The sequence below is a fragment of the Vicugna pacos genome, chromosome 7 (genome assembly GCF_048564905.1).
Source record: "Vicugna pacos chromosome 7, VicPac4, whole genome shotgun sequence".
Taxonomy (NCBI): Eukaryota; Metazoa; Chordata; class Mammalia; order Artiodactyla; family Camelidae; genus Vicugna; species Vicugna pacos.
Window position 1 is genome coordinate 29,697,509 of NC_132993.1, and position 18,058 is coordinate 29,715,566.

The 18,058-nt window shown below is 40.6% G+C and overlaps 1 protein-coding gene across 2 annotated transcripts in view; it reads right to left on the reverse strand.

Moving 5' to 3' along the window:
- MET (MET proto-oncogene, receptor tyrosine kinase) overlaps positions 1-6,384 on the reverse strand; it is a 106,283-nt gene extending 99,899 nt beyond the window's left edge. For both annotated transcript variants that reach the window (XM_072964625.1, XM_006206171.4), the window contains exon 1: positions 5,848-6,384. The gene's annotated coding sequence lies outside the window, so the exon portion shown is untranslated. The remainder of the gene's footprint in view (positions 1-5,847) is intronic.
- Positions 6,385-18,058: the final 11,674 nt, after the last annotated feature.

The window sequence follows — 18,058 nt, forward strand, 5'->3', positions numbered from 1 at the left end:
TGTTTTAATTCCTCCAAGTCAATGGTTTTTTTTTTTTACAGACAACTTTAAAATTGGACCTGAGATTCTAGGTTCAATTTAGACCTCAGATTTCCAACTATCAGGGACCAAGAAATCATTTCAAAACAGGAAAAGGCCACTGATCTTAATATGTGCACTGTTTCATGATATATTACTATATTTGCATTTAAAATAGTAGGAAGAAATACAGTACATAATCTTCCGTTCTAACACAATGGCCTTCCGGAAGGCCGCTAGCCTGGGCATTTCACTGAGGTTTTAGGATTAAAGGAAACAAGTCAGTGCACAACCTATGAGCTTTTATTTCTTTGAAAAAATAGATTGCAACACTGATCTGATGGCTTTTAAAGGGCACTCGAAACCAGTGCAGTGCACATTTTGAATTTCAGTCATAGAGGAATAACAATTGGTGAAGTGAAAACAAAACAAAACAAAGAAAGTACCAGTATTCCAAACAGAGAGTTTATTCTGAATGAGAATTTGGAAATGAAATACGAAATTTACACAGAAATTTATGATGAATTTAGAGTCCAGAGAATTATTGCTTCAGTTTAAGAATGAAATAACTACATTATTCTTTAGTTTGGAAATATACATAGTTTGATAGAAAGTATTTGGGTTGATGAATTTAGAAAAAATAATACACGCCAATCAATGAATGATGATCAGAAAATACATCTTTTTTAAATTGCTATGCTTATTTTCCAGAGAGGAAAAGAGTCTGAGAACTCTAAAAGATGAAACAGTTTGCAGAAGCAGTCCTGGGGCTCTTTGGCTATGCATGTTGCTGAATTAAACAGCACCTGAGGGTGACACAGGGGACCACTTGGCAGGTATAGTTGTGGCCAAGATTACAAATGGGACCACCAGGAGCCAAATCTGGCCTGCAGACAATTTGTCTCTCTAGCTTGCACAGTTTAAAGATGCTGAGTCAACATTTTAAAATTGAGAGGTTTCTAGCCTCTGAAAATCTGAAAGACACCACCACATGGGCCCACACCACTCACTGAGCCTCATGTCAACTCTGATGATGTCAAGCAGTGGCTGTCCCCTCTTAGGTAGGGCTTTTTCTGAGTGGGTTGTTGCCCCCTAGTGAAGGGGTTATTAGATTACCTCTTTGCAAATCACAGACAACACATTAAGGGGGAAGGAAGAAAATTCAACACAGTGGTTTAACACTGGAAACAGAAAAGGACAGTGAGAGAAGGCAAGAAAAAAGTGCACAGCAGAGAGAAGCTGTAAACCATCAGCAATTGCCTCCTTTGCCATCTCCAGATTATACTATGGAAGGGATCCGTGACTAAGGCTATGGGCATTACTCTCAACAAATACCACTGGGCCAGGATCACAGTGTAGAAAATAAGAAGGAAAACTGTCCAATGGAGCAATATCCCTGATCAAGGATGGGTTATAGGTATTGGACCAGGAGAATGTAGAAAAATACCATGGTTCTCTTCTTTCACTGCCCTCAAACCAAGGGATGTGGTTAACCTGCAACTTTAAGATTGTGGTGAAGGCACTGTCCAAGAACTTCCCATAAAAAAACAGAGACTCCATGTATAGCTGTGCAGGCTGTGCATTGCACAACTGCAGAGGAAGCAAAATGAGAATGGCACTCCTGAGGAATTCAAAGGGAGTGCCTGTGCCAGATAGCCACATGGCTCATTCTTTGATTTCCTTCAGGTTTTAGCACAAAGGTCACCTTTGAAATGAGGCCTTCTCTGACCCTACTACTGAATATTTCGGTCATCACCCCACTCCCTCTTTATCCCTGACAGGCCCTATTCCCCCTCTCCACTTTATGCTTCCTTATAGCTGTCATCACCACCTCACATATCATACATTTTATTTATGTATTTTGTTTATTGTTTGTATTCCTGAATATAGAATAGAACATCGTGAGGCCAGAGACTTTTGTCTGTTTTATTCTCTGCTGCATTACCAGAGTCTAGAATTATGCCTGATAGGTGCACACCAAATTACCCTGAATGACTAAACCCTCAACCACATTCTTAGAGCAGAGGAACCCAGCTCTAGAATCTGTGATTCTCTGACCATATTTCATAGTTGCTGAGACCATATTTATCCTTTTTTACATTAGGAGAAATACTTTTCAAATCCTATAGACCATTACATAGTCTATATGGTTCATAAACTCTTATATAATTTCTATTTACTCAATAGCTACATAATTTATTATAGAAATTTAAAATAACAGGAGTAACCTGCATAAACATACTTGCACAAATTTATACAATCACAGAAGAAATATGTATACCTGGGTATGCAATTAGCCAACTAACTGTTTTTTCATTTCACTGTGCTCACACCTCCTGCTACAAATGTCACACGTGTGATTTTTCTCTTAATTACATTTTACAGCTTATAAAAACACTTTTTTTCATTTTGTCCCTTGAAAAGCAAAGTAGTCAGATTTTACTGGATGTTTTTATTGAAACAAATCCCAAGGGGAATATACTAAACTGTTAAACACAGCTGAAGCGATATCTGAGAATGGGCTTTCTGATAGAAGGGTAGATTACAAAATTACTCACGCTCTTAATCTGATAATGGGAGAATGCCCTGCACATATGATTGGAGGTTTTTCTTGGTATGCTTTACTACAAAAAAAGGATACTGGAGAAAGAGAAGGTGAGAAAATCGGAGAAAGAAAAGGTGAGAAAAATTCCAGAGACTAGAAATGTTATAGTCATTTATCACTAACCTAAGGATTCCAACCTATGCCTCAGTGGAAAATGCTTCAAAATAGCTAATCTTCCTTGACTGTTAGGCAGAAGAGATGTGGTGCTGTTGAGTCAGCATGGGGGCTAGGCTCATGCACAGTTTCCTTGTCTATGGTATGAGGAGGTTAAGATATTGATATCAGTCTTGCCTATCTTGTAAAGTTGCTGTAGTATCAGAAAGATGAGATATTCAGAAGCAGCTTGAAAATTGTGAGTTCTTTAAACTCCAATATTTTCATTAAAGATTTTTTTCTATTATTTAATATCAAACAGGATGATTTTTAATGTTGTCACTCTTGTGTGATGCCCCCTTTAAAATTATGGATCTTGGTTCCATTTTCCATGTGTGTTATTCATCTGAATATCTAGACTATAAATTCTTTAAGGGCAGATATTTCATTGCTTCCTTTTAAAAAATGTTCCTCTCGTACCAAACAGCTAAGATGCTCAACCTATGGTTCTTAGCTATTTTTGTTGAGGCAAGTATGGGCCTAGCAGCAACTCTGTTAAGAACAGGGAATCAAAGTGATCCTGAATTGACATTAGTCGGTATATCCACTGTTTATTACTAAGAATCGACTTTAGTTTGCACTGAGCAAACCCCGTGAAGAAACTCTGCCCTGAGGGATCAGTGTCACCAGTTTAAATATACACCAGCAAGGTAATGGAGATTAACTCCCTGGCAACTGAGTTTTTCTGCACATTTTCTCACTTAAGGTGGCATAATTGGGAAACTTGGTATCCCACCATCAAACATAGCAGCCCAGAGAAAATACTGGGGCTGATGGGGAAAGGAAACCATAGATGATTCTGGTGAGCCTAATGACACTGAAGAAGAATCCATGAAATTAGAGAGGCAGAATGGGGGCACAAAAGGGCTTGGGAGCAGCTCTCACCAAACCAAGGGAAGGGGTTGACGAGGAAGGGGGCAGAGAGAGGGGAGGTGCTCTGAATGTGTAGGGAGCTGTGTACTCATCATGGGTGTGTCACCACAGGCATTGGTGCAGCCATGTAGAGAAAGATGTGTGTCCTGACAGAATGTAAGCCCCTTTTGAGTTAGTTAGTCACTTTGTTTTGAGATGACATTTGAGAAAAAGTTTATTTGAGGCTATTATACAGATGTGCAAAAGGAAAGTTAGACTATGTTATTTTGACTACTTTTTTTTACCAATACCTAAGAAAATTGATTTTGAAATTATTTCTTAGTCTAACTCTCCTTAAAACAAATTTTAAAGAATTTCAAGATTACAGTGGGTCATATGCTTAGTCTTAAAAGGAATTTATACAATAAGGGTATTTCTCCTGCTTAGAAAAGTGTCATTTTTCTTTTATTGCAGGCTTAAAAGTCATGAAAATGCTAGTTATGAACTTCCATGTTGACTAGCTGTGGCTAATCTTGTACATCTTTATCATTCAGATAAACCTCATCCACTATTCTGAAGGCGTGGAGTGTACATCTAATGTAAATCTTTATTGTGATGTATTAAGAACAAAGCAATCTTTGAGAAAGCAGTAGTCAGCAGATCATCTTCTATATGCCATAAATCCCATCACGTTAAAAGAAAAATATATTTACATTAATAACTATAGGCGTATGCACTGTTAAGTTTGAAACCTGAACAGAATTTTTAAAACACCAGTGCATTTTACAGGCAATCACCCACATTTTTAGTACTACACACATTTCTTATGAGTGATGTAAATTTTATTTGTATTATTCAGCAATTCAAAAAGAATGAATACTGACCACACCACAGACTTGAAATCTACGGTTGGAACCAAAGCACCTCACTTTCTGTTCCATTATGGACGTTTACATGTTAAAACAAAGCCCAATAAGCATAGAGCTAGAAAGAAAAGCTGTGTACCTGTAAATAACCCAAGCACCACTTACAGTTTACATAAAAGCACAATTTATGCCCCAAAGGCACAGAGAAACATGATGTCCATCATTTTCAGAACATCTTCATGCAGAAAAAATTCATTAGTCAGCTGTAATAGTTTAGCTGTAGAGGAAAATAATATTTTTCTGAATCCATTTGCATGGCAATATGCATGTGTCTGGCTGATGGAAATGACAGAATAAACCTCCACCCAATTCTACAAAATGTGAACAGCGTTCTTAAAATTCAGGAGAGAGTCCAGATAGTACATATTCTTTCCAATGTCAGTTTTTATAATCCTCTCATATTCACCGACCATCTTAACTTGGCAATTAAAGTATCTTGGTTATTTTGCCTAAGAGAGTTGACAATATTTCATTCTGCCCCAGGGCTCCTTTGAACATAAAACTGTGATAAGGTAAAACACGCTGGGCAACTATTCAATGTGTAAGCCACAGGAACTCTCTCCAACTGCCAAATTAGTAAATGGCTCTTTCAAAACATAAAAGGTATGAAATGGGAAGCCGTACTTTGAAGTAAATTCTGTATTGGCAATAGTCTGTGAAAATACTTTCTTTGGTGCTTCAAATATTGGGTCAGCACCAGTACTAGCCAGATGGCCTGACCTCTAGTTATGATCTGTTTCACCTAATAAGATAGATGTCCTCCCAGAGCCCCAGCAAAGAGATAAGGTAAGATTGAAAATGATGGATCACAAGCCCTGTGTATTTGCCAGAAATGAACAATTCAGACCCTTACAGAAACACCTGCCCCTTGGAAGGGGCCCCAAGTAATGTGGATAAAGTAGGGCTGAGAACAAGGGAACTGCTAGGCTCGAACCCTGCCGCCGCATCACCCTGGGATAGGGTGACCGGATCCCTTTTGTAAAGGCTGAGTGAGATCACAGCCTCGAAACTTGCCTGGCCAGAACAGTAATACATCATCTCCTACTCAGCTTCCCTCTTTCTCCTGAGTCACACAGGTGGCTGTCAGAAGCAACCCCCTAAAACGAAAAGCCCCACTGTAGTTTCGACCTCACCCCTGGGCCGCATCCCTTCAGTTTCTGAGGCCCCTAAACTCTTGCCTACCTCCCTGGTCTTGCCCTCTGGAGCAGCAATCAGGTCTCTTAGGGAAACAAAGAGCAGAAGCGCCTGGGCGAGGGGGTTGGGTGCAGGATCCAAAGGGGGTTGTAGTTTTACCTTGCGGTGCCCAGGAACCGGCGGAGGACAAGTCAATCGCGCAGGGACCACCCGCGCGCTCCGCGCCTCACCGCCACCTCGCAGCAAGTCAGCTGTCGCCCCGCATCTGGCTCGCGCCCTCCGCTGGGCTCCGCATCTGGTCACAAAGCTCTCGGGGCGCCTCGGACGGCGAGAGCCTCCGGGTCACCTGCGGCCAGGCCCAGCCGAGCGTCCCGTCAGCCTGCCGGCCACGCTCCCTCCGCCCCTTTCCACCCGCGCGCTGCCCGGCCGGTGACTCAGCCGGGCATCGGCGCGCGCGGCCCGAGGCGGCCCGGGCGCGTCCAGGCGAGAGGCACCGCCAGGAGACCCGACTCCAGCTCTTGCCCGCCGGCTCGTGCACGTGTACGTCTGTCTCGCGCTCTGTCAGTCCACCTCATCCACGGGTCCAAGGGCCGCTGAGGTGCGGACTGGCACCACCCAGAGGGGGAAATCGGTCCCCGCCCTTCCTGCCGCCCGCGCGCCGCGCCAGGCCCCGTGGGGGTCGCGTTTCCTCCCGCCCCTCCCCCGCCCACAACAAGGTGAAACTTTCTAGGTGGAGAAGTTTTCTCGCCCTGGCCGCGCGCGCTCTCCTCCTCAGGCTCGGGCAGTTTGAAGTTAGCACAGCGGGAGATAAGCGGGACCGAGTCTCCCCCTCCTGGTGCCCGCGCAGCGAGCGGCCCCAGCGCACGTAGAGCACTAGGCGCGCACACGGCGCGCACACGGCGCGCACCCTCGCGCGCTGCGGGCGCGAAAGGCGCGAGGCTCTGCTCTGAGGAGACTCTCCCGCGTCTCCGTTAGCCGCCGGGCGCTGACCCCGGGACTCAGGAGATCTGGGCACCACACAAACAAGGAATTCATTGTCAGAGACGGAGGTAGGAGTTGATGGACGAATTGTCCCAATGATTTCATTGTACAACGATTATCCCCGACTATAATAACTCAGATTTCTGGAAGAACAACACAGGAGTTTAACCCTGAGGAAACCTCAGTTTCTTTAACTTATTTTCCCTCTTCATGGCAGGACACAGGCTGATTAAATAACTAGACAGTCAGCAATGAGCAAGCCCAACAGATTAAAAGTTTAATTCTTGAATGTTGACATATTAAAAAAAAAGGTTTGAGGGTTGCTTGGTGAATTGTATTAGGGTTAATTTGTGTTAGGATAACTTTTTATATCTCACATGTCTGAATAAAAAATTGATATTAGACTTCAAGAGGGAATAAAACACAGGTAACAGGCTCATAGGAACAGCATTGTCTGTCAGGACTCGGCAGTTTTTTCCAGTTCTCATAAGGGCTTGTCAGGTAATGGCGGCTGTGAGTTATTGAGAGTCATGGGACCGAACAGCGTTTACTACGCAGGTTCAGGAATTATTTACCGCAGAATGAAAAATAGAAAAATGTAATAAGTTTAGTTATTGTTTTCCTGAGCGCTTACTATGTGCCAGGCACTACACAGAGCAATTTCAGTTCTCAAAAGTGATTACCTCATGATTCCCCAATTTTGTGGAAAAGTTCTCGTTACATAGTAGCGGACTCCAATCCCCCCCCCCCCGCCCCGCATTGAACCATGTGCGGCTTAGGAAACTGAATGCCTACAGGTTCCTAAGAGCCTCACGTAGCTGGTTAGTGAAAGAGGCGAGATTAGAATTCAGCTCTCAATCCCAGTCAGGTGTTCTTCACACTGTGCCAAGAGGCCACAGGCTGGCAAGGCTAAAGAAACAACCCAGTCCTGCTGAAGATTTCCTGATATCTCAGGACACAATTTAACAAGGGCTACTTCATATTAAAATACTCATATTAAAATGCTAATTTACTGGTTGGAGGGCACTGGGGCTGTTTATGGACAGATCAATTATGTATTGGGGTTCAGTACCAACTTTCAATAAAAGATGAATAAACTAATGAATTTATACACACACACACACACACACACACACACACACACAACTAGCCATAGCTGTCCAAAGGAATGATTAGAGTGCTGTTTCTATTTTTCTATTTCCTGGTTTCCATAGCAATATGTTAACTGGATTTTAGATTGCATTATGTAGTTGCCTTAACAGGTTTTCTGAGTTTGTGTGCCATGATAAAAATATGAAAGAAAGAAATTACAATTAAAGTGGTAGAAAGACCCAGGAAAGCCAATGCAAACTGGGAAATGAAATAGATTATAAATCCAAATAAACCATTCTGTTTTTTCAGCCCTGAAGTTTTGTAGTTTCTAGTTACTGACAAATTTCAGTCCAATTTTGAAACTGGATTAAAATTGTCATTTTGATTTATTAACCATAAATAAGGAGAAAACATTTTATAAAAATAACATAACTAATAATAACATAGCTAAAAGTATCCTGAGTGTGAAAATCAAATAATTAGTTTTTCCACAGTACTAGATAGGTTTGATCAGGAAAAGACTTAGAAGTATAATTTCACATATTTGGATTTACATAGAAGCAGATACTTTAAAAAGGAAATAGGAGTTCTACAATTCCATTTTGGTTTTGTGGCAAAATCTAATTGTTACCATTTAAGGTTCCTTGGGTCCATGGCATGGGTGACACACTATGATGAAATTCTGTTGATATTTTCTGAACCAAACCAAATCCATGTGACTGACACTGTTGGCTGACTAGGTTAGCACCTGTTTCTAACCCGACTTTCCCTTGCCAGCCTTCGCTCTTAGGGCTAAGAAGGAGAAACATTTGCTTTCCCACACTCCTTTTCAGCCAGACATGGCCATGTGATGTCTTTCTGGAATGGAGGTTAAGCTGAAGTCTGTTGGGGACTTCTGGGAAGGACTTTAGTTTTCTCATTTAAGGGACATAATAAGCTTAAGCCACCCCTTCCCACTTTTCTTTCTTTCTTCTTCCTTCCTTCCTTCCTTCCTTCCTTCCTTCCTTCCTTCCTTCCTTCCTTCCTTCCTTCCTCTCTCTTTCTTTCTTTCTTTCTTTCTTTCTCTCTTTCTTTCTTTCTTTCTTTCTTTCTTTCTTTCTTTCTTTCTTTCTTTCTCTCTTTCTCTCTTTCTCTCTTTCTCTCTTTCTCTCCTTTCTTTCTTTCTTTCTTGCTCTCTTTCTTGCTCTCTTTCTTTCTCTTTCTCTCTTTCTTTCTCTTTCTTCCTTCCTTCCTTCCTTCCTTCCTTCCTTCCTTCCTTTCTTTCTTTCTTTCTTTCTTTCTTTCTTTCTTTCTTTCTTTCTTTCTTTCTTTCTTTCTTTCTTTCTTTCTTTCTTTCCTTTCTTTCTCGCATGTTAACTTGTTTATTTATTGACCGTCTCCCACTAGAAAAGGTAAGCTTCTCTCTCTCTCTTTTTTTTAATACTTTTTTTGTGGTATGATGCCTGCACAATAAACTATACATATTTCAGATGTACAATTTGATGAATTTTGATAGATGTTTACGTCAGTGAAACCATTACCACAATCAAGATAGCTAACATTTCCATCACTCCCCAAGAGGTACAAATTTTGAATTCCCAATTTATCCCTTCCCACTCCCTTTACACCCTGGTAATCACAAGTTTGTTATCCATGTCTGTGAATCTGCTTCTGTTTTGTAGATAAGTTCATCTTGATTTATATATGATGCCCAGCAAATAGCTAGCTATCTTGTGACCATGAGAAGTTGACTCTGACATTGCTGAGCTACAGCACCAATGCCAGTAGACACCTGCTTCCAGATTTCTTGTTTTGTGAAAAAAAATACTTTTTCCAGACATTGTTACCCAGTGTTTCTGTCACATGGGGCCAGAGGCATTCAAAACTGATATACCCCTCAAAGGGAAAACAAGACATCTCCAAGACTGAGGTTTGCATGGTAGTTAAGATTGTGGGTTTTAAACCAGATAGCCTGCATTTCAATCCCTGTTCTGTTGCTTGCTAGCTATGTAACTATGGGTCAGTGGCTTATTAAAGTCTCTGTGGCTTATCTATAAAATGGGAAGAATAATAGGGTTATTGTGAGGATGAAATAAGAAGCTATAAGTAAAGCACATGAAATAGTGTCTGGTAAAATATAAGTGCTCAAAAGGCATGAGTTATCCTCTTCCATGTACTTGTGGATAACACGTAGTGCTAAACTATAAACAGGATCCCATCTCTTAACTCTGAGATGGGCCTAATGGTAGCCATGGTCAAGAGAGAGGAACAGCAGCTCTAAACAAACCACATCCTTTCTGCTCTCCCTTCAAAACATAAAAATTTGAATCTTTGATGGTATTAAGTTCATTCATATGGTACTGTTTTTGAAAACAAAAATGAAAGCAGTCTTCTTAGAACAGCAGCTTCTTGCTGGCAACTTGTGGAAGGTAGGGCCATCAGACATAGGCCCATAGAATGTTTTTTAAAATTTTAAGTTGTATAGGTAGAACACATTTGGCAGTTTGCCATTGTCCTCCCATCTTATCTTGTAATGCATCTGGTCTACCTCTGATCCTGATGTAATTTTCTCAGGCACTAGGATTTGTGACCCCTGTCTTATTTATTCTTGGATTCTCTCTGCTATCCTCCCTCACCCTTCCTTGGCTTCATTGCTCCTAGTATTGTGCCTATTGGGAAATGCCTCCCCAGAAGGACAAGAAGAATTCAGGTGACGGTTCCTTAGATCATCTCTGTGGGCAAATAAAGTTGGGGGATGTAGGACTCCTCTTACCTTTTTAGAGAGACATCATGCACATTAGAATACTGAGGATTCTGAAAATTCACATGGGAAAACCACAACATAATAAAATGAAAACAAAAATATATTTTTTCCCTCTTAACATCTTCAGTAGCAATTTTCTGTAAAATTAGTTTTATAGATAACACACTTTGGCAAACCTTGCCTTAAAGAATAGAAATATCAGCTACAAAAGGTTAGGAGGGGGCACTGTCAGTATGAATTGCTTTTATGTCAATTTACATTTGTCATTTGTTTGTGAGGGGACTTTCTAAAAATAAAATATGCCATGTTAAGTTATATAAAAATATGACTAAGCATATTCAATTTGAGAGCAAGTACAAGATTGCTAGGCTCTTGGAGTTACAAGTATCATGATTTTAATCAGAAGGTCTAGGAAACTGGAGGAAGAAACATTAAAAATAAATTACCATCTCCAGCAAAGTGCTTCAGTTTTGTTAGTGATTTGGTTCATTTTCAGATCCAGCTTATTGCATCTCTCCCCAAATCAGGCAAAGGTATTTTGCTCTCACTTATTAAATGTCTACCATGTATTGCATCAGTCATGTGTTTGAGTTCTATGCAGGCCCTCATAAGAAAACTCTAGGATAAGTATCATCCTTCTCAGTTTACATCCAGGGACATGAGACTCAGAGGGATCATGTAACTTATCCAAGGTCATACAGTTGGCCTACATATCTCTCTTTCTAGAAACTCTGCACTTCCTATTGCAACTATAATAAACTGTCCCTGGTCCTGTGGTAAATGATGCAGTCTTTAACGTGGGACAGGAGAATTTAAGGCTTCCTTTCATTTTCCTTTTTTCTCAGTCAGCCAGAACCTAAGACATGGCCACCCCTCTGTTTGCTTGACTCTCAGGGACTGGATGTTGCCATGCAGAATAAAGGTGCTGGTATCACCTATATTATCTGTCTGTAAAACACTACATAGGTTGGAGCATGAATGTTGGACAGTCAGGGTGGCCTAGGTGGTGGGCTGTGGGTGCCTAGGACCAAGACCTCTCAGTGTGAAAAGGAACTGGAATGCTTTCTCCTTAATATCTCTGTTTCACAACCCTGAGCTCTCCTTTGAGGACTCAGAGAATGTGAGCGAGAAGGGGAAGCACCAAATGATAGCGAGTCAGGTGTCCCAAGAGAAGGTCTTTTGGAGAGTCTCTGTCCTCAGAAAATGAGAAAAAAGGCAAAGACTTGCAGAAAGTCCCAGAAGGCTGCCCTCATAATTCTTTCTCTTATCAGTACTTCCCTCCTAGAAGCTGTGTTAATTTCTCTTTCTTTTCCCCTTCTCTATTGTTCTTTTCTGTCTTTTACCTTGTGGTAAATTGGTAAAAGCGTTTTGGGAAATAAAATAGGAAAAAAACTTCCATTTTTATACAGCATAGTCTAGCATTATTTCCCAACTAGCTTATCCATTTCATCTCTTAATTTAAACTGTTTGGCACTAATACAAATGGATTTACCCATCTTGCACTTAAAGAAAGTATTTCCTTCGCTAATCAGCTTTTATTTATGAATAACCCTTTAAAATGTGTATGTGGGTATGTGTGTTTGTGTAATTCCTGCAGTTCTAGATTTTACCACTAACTTGATGTGGTCTTTGGTGTAAATCAGTTTCTTCAGCTATAAAAACAGTTCCAAAGTCTGATCAAAATGATTTGTAAAAAATTAAGTATCAACCAAAATTTTACTGAAAACAGTCAATCTGGAGCAAATATAGCAAACAATTTACTAATTGTCCTATATATAAAGGGACATTGTATTAGAAAGAAAGTACTTCAGTGTGTGGTTCTCATTAACTACTGCCTTGTCCAAATATGATAAAAACTTTTTTTTCTATTCCAATGATTGATTTAATAAAGAGCTCAGGGGTAGTATAGTTAGCAAATCCAAAAATAAATCTTGCATTTTAGTAATAGCTACAAAATTTAACAGTTTAATAGGGAATACCTAGGTTTTAGGGGCACTGAAAAATGATAGAATGTTTGAAAGTTTTGATTAGAATAAGTCTATTACACAAAACTAATGTATTTTGAAGTATAACAAAGATGGTTCTAATACTTTTGCATTGACCATATTTTGGCCTTTTGTTTAACAACCTCTGAGTCTAAACATAATTACTATTAATGTATGTACTTGGAAGGAGAAGCAGTAACTCTGGATTAACATTGGTTTGCCAACAAAGAATTAAAAAAATGAGAGCACAGACAAATTGTGACCAGTCAAAGGTCACGTTCAGAAAGCCAGTGGTGATGCAAACTGTTTTGGACTTCCAGTTTGTTGATCTACTATAAACATTCCTGCCTTTACTTACTTTGAAAAACAAAATCCAACAAAACTACCCCCAAGAGGCAATTGCGAACTAACCTCTAGATGAAACTGTCAGAGCCAATAAAATCATCTGCAAGCATTCTGCTTATGTTAAAGGAACTTTCAAGGAGTGTGTAACCTGAATTAGAAAAGACATCTTTTTAAAGCTTTCCCTGAAGTGTCTGGACCATCTGTTTTGGCCCAAAATCCCCATGTTAGAGCTGTTATCAAGTACCGTTGGCTCTCCCATTGCTACTGTTAACAAATGAATTTGTCACCCCAAAGTTAAGAAAAACCAGATGTTTCCTTTGTTGTTCTATATTCCGATGGCAGGTCAAGAGCCTGTTTAAACAGCACCAGTGAAACTGAGATTCAGAAACTGAGATCTTATTAATCTGGTCAGTGAGGTCATATGATTTAGGGCCGTTTCAGGATTTAGACTGAGTTTCAGTAGTTGGCGATCTACATCTATCAGATTACTCCCAAATCAATTTGTTTTTTTTATAGATATAAACCTGTATCATATGGGAATCATAATTTGTATGGAAGCAGTTATAAATATGGAATAAAATATTTAAACATGTCAGGTTTTGTAATCCATCAACTAAATTCCTAACCAAATGTTTATTGAGCCCCTTCCATGTGCCAGGGAAGTGTTAGTGTCAGGGGCTACAAAGATGAATGAGATATGGTCCTTAACATTGTTGAGGGGCTTATAGTCCAGCATGGAAAACCTGCATGTAAATTAGAACACCTGGTACAACATGGCAAGTGCTAAGCATTGTTAGAAGAATATCATGGACTAACTGTGGGAATAAGGAGATGAGGAAACATGGAAGACATAGCAAGGGAGGACACATTTGAGCCACATATGAGAAGGTGAGCAGAAGTTTGCCAGGTTACTATTTGCAGGGGTTGGAAGTGAGGAAGTGAATTCTTAGCGGAGGGTGGAAGCACACAGGCTTGAAATAATTATATATTCAGCATTCTGCAAGTAGTTCAAAATAGTTGTGTTTGTGGGTCGGGCAGGGAATAAGGCTAAATAACTAGGTGAGGATCAGAATATGACGAATCTTGTCTATCACACAGAGAAAGAAAATCTGTGTGGTAGATGATAAGGAGTCACTAAAATAAGTAAAATAACTAGAATTTTACATTTTAGACAGATCACTCTGGCTTAACGGAAGGTTTGGAGCACAGTGAGTTGGAGGCAGGGTGGCAAGAGGGAAGACTATTTCTTTAATGCAGAAGAGCAATGATGTAAATTTGATGTAAAGCAGGGACTCCTGGGCTGCAGAGCTTGGAGGAAAGTTTGATAGCCTAGGGTTAGGAACATACTGGACCACTTAACGATAATAAAAACTGAGCAATACTCAGAAAGGTTGCTTTTTGTTTGCTTATTTTTTGTTGTTTAACAGAAGTCTGGGACACAATGATGCGTTCATTTTGGACTTGTTAAGTTTGAGTATTTATATGTCCCTGCATGAGTTGTTGGAGGTCTGGTAGTTACGTCAAAATACCAGTGCTCCTGATTGTTCTATTGTCTACTTGGTTATGCTGGGAACTGTTTTTCAGACTCTCCTTCTCCATGTAATTCCAGACTAGAGTTGGCCCAAAGGCAAGCTGTGTAAATTCTGGAGGCAGAAGACAAGCAGCGGTCATTATATTCTGAAGGTTATTGTTGGACCCAGGAGTGCTGCTGGGTGCCAGTTTGTTCCTGCTCTTCCCTCCTTCCTGTTGCTAGCCTTGGCCATCAAAAGTGACCTCAGGCCTCCACTGGATGCTTTGCTGACAACACAGAGAGGTGGTAGCCATGAAGAGCCAACTACCTTCCATAGACTTGGTGGTCCCATTCCAGCAGCAGGACGTGCTGACTCCCTGCAAGTTCTGACACATTTGTGACTTTTCTGCTCCTTCAGCTACATTTTTTGGATCTTTATCTTCCAAGCTCTTCCCACAATTGTGTAAGTACTAATTCCAATCATAAATTCCTTCTTCCGTATCACTCAGAGTGGTTCTGCTTTCCAGATTGAATCTTTTTAAAGCTACAACCAAAGTGTATTTTTAAATAGAACTCCTTGAAAAAAACACTACGTTTAATACTCAAAACTTTTATCACTTTTTGCAGTTGTTTTAATTTTGAGAGTCTGCTTTTTCATTACTTCTTGATCATAATCTCTAGTGCAGAATGATGATCTTACTATGTCTGAATAGGAGAAATTGTCAGGATAACTAAGAGGAATTTCAAGAAAATTCAACATTTGGTTCGTATGCTGTTATAAAAATCATTATTATCATTATTTGTATGTGAACATTTTAATATAATCTAGTGCTCTAGAACTATCTGGGCCAGAGAGAGCCAAGCATGAAGAACTCAGGTGCCTTGGAGACAGAGAGGGAGGACCAGGGCAGATTGTTACAGGAAAAGAGGTTTTCTTCCTGCTGGCAGGTGGAGCCATTGTTGTGGTGAAGTATGTGGCATGTAGGTTCTTGTTGAAAGAACAGCTGTAAAGCAAAGATCCTGGTGCTATTGGCTCAGTGAAGATCCTGTCCTGAGAAGGTCAAGAACAGGAGTGAGTGGAAGGTGCTCTTCAGAACTCTGGAATAACATTCGTGTTGCTCTCAGACCACTCCTGGCCTGGAAAGAGGATGGAATTTAACTCCTAGCATGATAATGAAGCGGTATTGACTTTGTTGTCAGTATTGGGAAATGAGATTTGATCTAGAAAAGTGTGTGCCCTGGGGAGTATTTTGTTTTTTCTTGCTGTTTTTTTTGCCTTTCTTCCAAAACCAGCAAAGGATGTCTTCTAGTCCCAGAAGAGAATGGTGAAGGAGGCAGTGTCTGAAGCCTTGCTGGCAAAGGCAATGGTAATGGCATCATTTATTCCTTTGGTAGGAATAGCCTTCCTTCTAATATTTGCACGGCAAACTCTGACTCATCCTCCAAGGTTCAAACCTAATGTTGGAAGGCTTCCTTGATTGGCCCTCTCCCACTCCTCCCTGTCCTACACCCTGGGCAGGCTGACAGGTTGCTTCATCTTTTTTCAGGGGCACTTTGTACCCTTAATTTAGCATATCTCACACTGTATTACAATTCATCTTTTATGTTGACAGTGTAACCCAATGATATATTAATTTGTGTGATTTTTTTCCTGTCTTCTCCTTTATGAATCAGAAAGCAGTAAGGCAAAGAAAATGAGAAAAGCTGTCACTGAGGGCAGGGGGAGGGAAGAGGTTTTACGTCTCTTAGAGTATTGTACACTCCGAAGGGGCTGCCCTACTGCAAATACAGTGTAACCCAGCTACATTTGCTTGGTTAGGCAAGGCACCAGAAATAATACCCTTTTAATCCATTTGCCTAAAATCCTTGGTACTTATGTATTTACAAAGTTTTAAAAATGCATAAAGTCTGGAAATTGAGCTCTGTCCTCTGCAGACTAATCTGCAGGCATAGCAGGCATTGGAGATCATGCTCTAGGGGCAGAGCCTTCATATGCAACCTGCTTTATGGGCCTCATGACCTTTGACCTATGCTGTGTAATTAATAATCTTTCCCTTCTCCTGGGAAACAAATGGGATTAGCAAATGGTGCCAATGTCGATTATTCTTGAGGAAATCACACTGAGATGGGTGTTTCCTCCCCAAAGAATGTGTTATATGTACTACACAGAGAAAGGCATGCAATATGTGCAAAATTGTTGGGGCGGTTTTTTCTTTGTCCAGATAACAAGCTAGCCAGCGGTTTTCTGTCAAATATTCTCAAGGTATTTACTACTTAGTACCTCAAAGGAGGCAGAAATGTTGGGAATTGAATGTGTCCATTAAACAATATCACAAATGAGGTAGAGTGTGTGACTGGAAGGTACCAATAAACCAGCCTCATGGGCCTGGGTAAGGAAAGCTGTGCCTGGATGTTACCCAGGACTCAGAGGACACCTGTCCTGTTGAAGCACTTGCTGATTAAGTTCATGGCCACTGGCTGTATGGTGGGGAGATGCCCTCTTGCTATACTAAGACCAAGTGAGCCATGCCTGTCAGGGGTCCTGGACTGCTTAGGCAGGCAAGACCCCATCAGTCTGTGTTTGTTTCTTGGAGTCCTGAAAATGCTTTCTCATTATAATGAAAAGAAATGGAATGAAACCTGACCTAGGAAGGGTCCCTAATTTTGGCAATATTCTAAAACATGTAGCAAAGGCTTGGCTTTTGAAGGACAGCATAACCCTCCTGAAGGGCTGTTAATACACAGTTGCTGCAAAGTTCTTCATGGTTGTGTAAATCAAGTCCAATGGACCTTGTCTGGGACTTGCCCACTGGGCTGAAGTAACTTCAACAGAAGCCCATCCATGAGGGACTGGGCCTGAGCATAAAGTCCTGCAGGCCAGGACAGCTCAGATGAAAGATTTACTTATTTACCTGTGATAGCAACAGTAGTGTAGCCAGAGTGTCTGAATTAAGGTTGAAGTGGGAAAGACAAAGGTAAAAATTAAGAAGCAGTACTTTGTGTCAGGACTAAGGGATGAAGCAAGGCCACATCTTGGGCATGAGCCAAGAGGTCAGAGTGGGATGACTGACATTTCTATTACCTCTCACCTGTTTCCTCGGTCCTCTGTTTTCCTTTTTCTTAGTTTACTCTTTGATTTTTGGTGGAGCACTTCCTCCTGTAGCTTCCTGAAAAAGGGTGCATGTGATTGGTGCATGTGGTGTGGTGGCATGTGATTGGTAACCACAGATTGGTTTGGTGGTTACCAGAGGGGAGAGAGGTTGAGGGGTGGGTGAAATGGGTAAAGGTAGACAATTATATGGTGATGGGTGGTAGATGGAACTTTGGTGGTGATCACTTTGTAGTATACTCAGACGTTGAGTTATAATGTGTATCTGAAACTTGTTAATACCAATTTTAACTCAATTAGAAAAATTATAAAAAAAGAGGATGAGAGTGATGAGAAGTTTTTGAGAACTTGTAAGTCTAGGTGTGATTTTATTTTGCCATTACTTGATTGATAGCTTGTGTAGATGTAGAAGTCTAGGTTCAAAGACAAGTATCCATTATCTTCTAGCCTTATTCTTGTTCTTGAAAAGTTTGATAGTATTTTACCTGACTTTTCCCCCTCCTACTCATTTTCTCTGCTCTCTCTTCTGGGACTCCAAAATTGAGATGTTAAACCTGTGGGATTTATCCTCCAATTTTTTTCATCTGTATACATTATGTATGAAG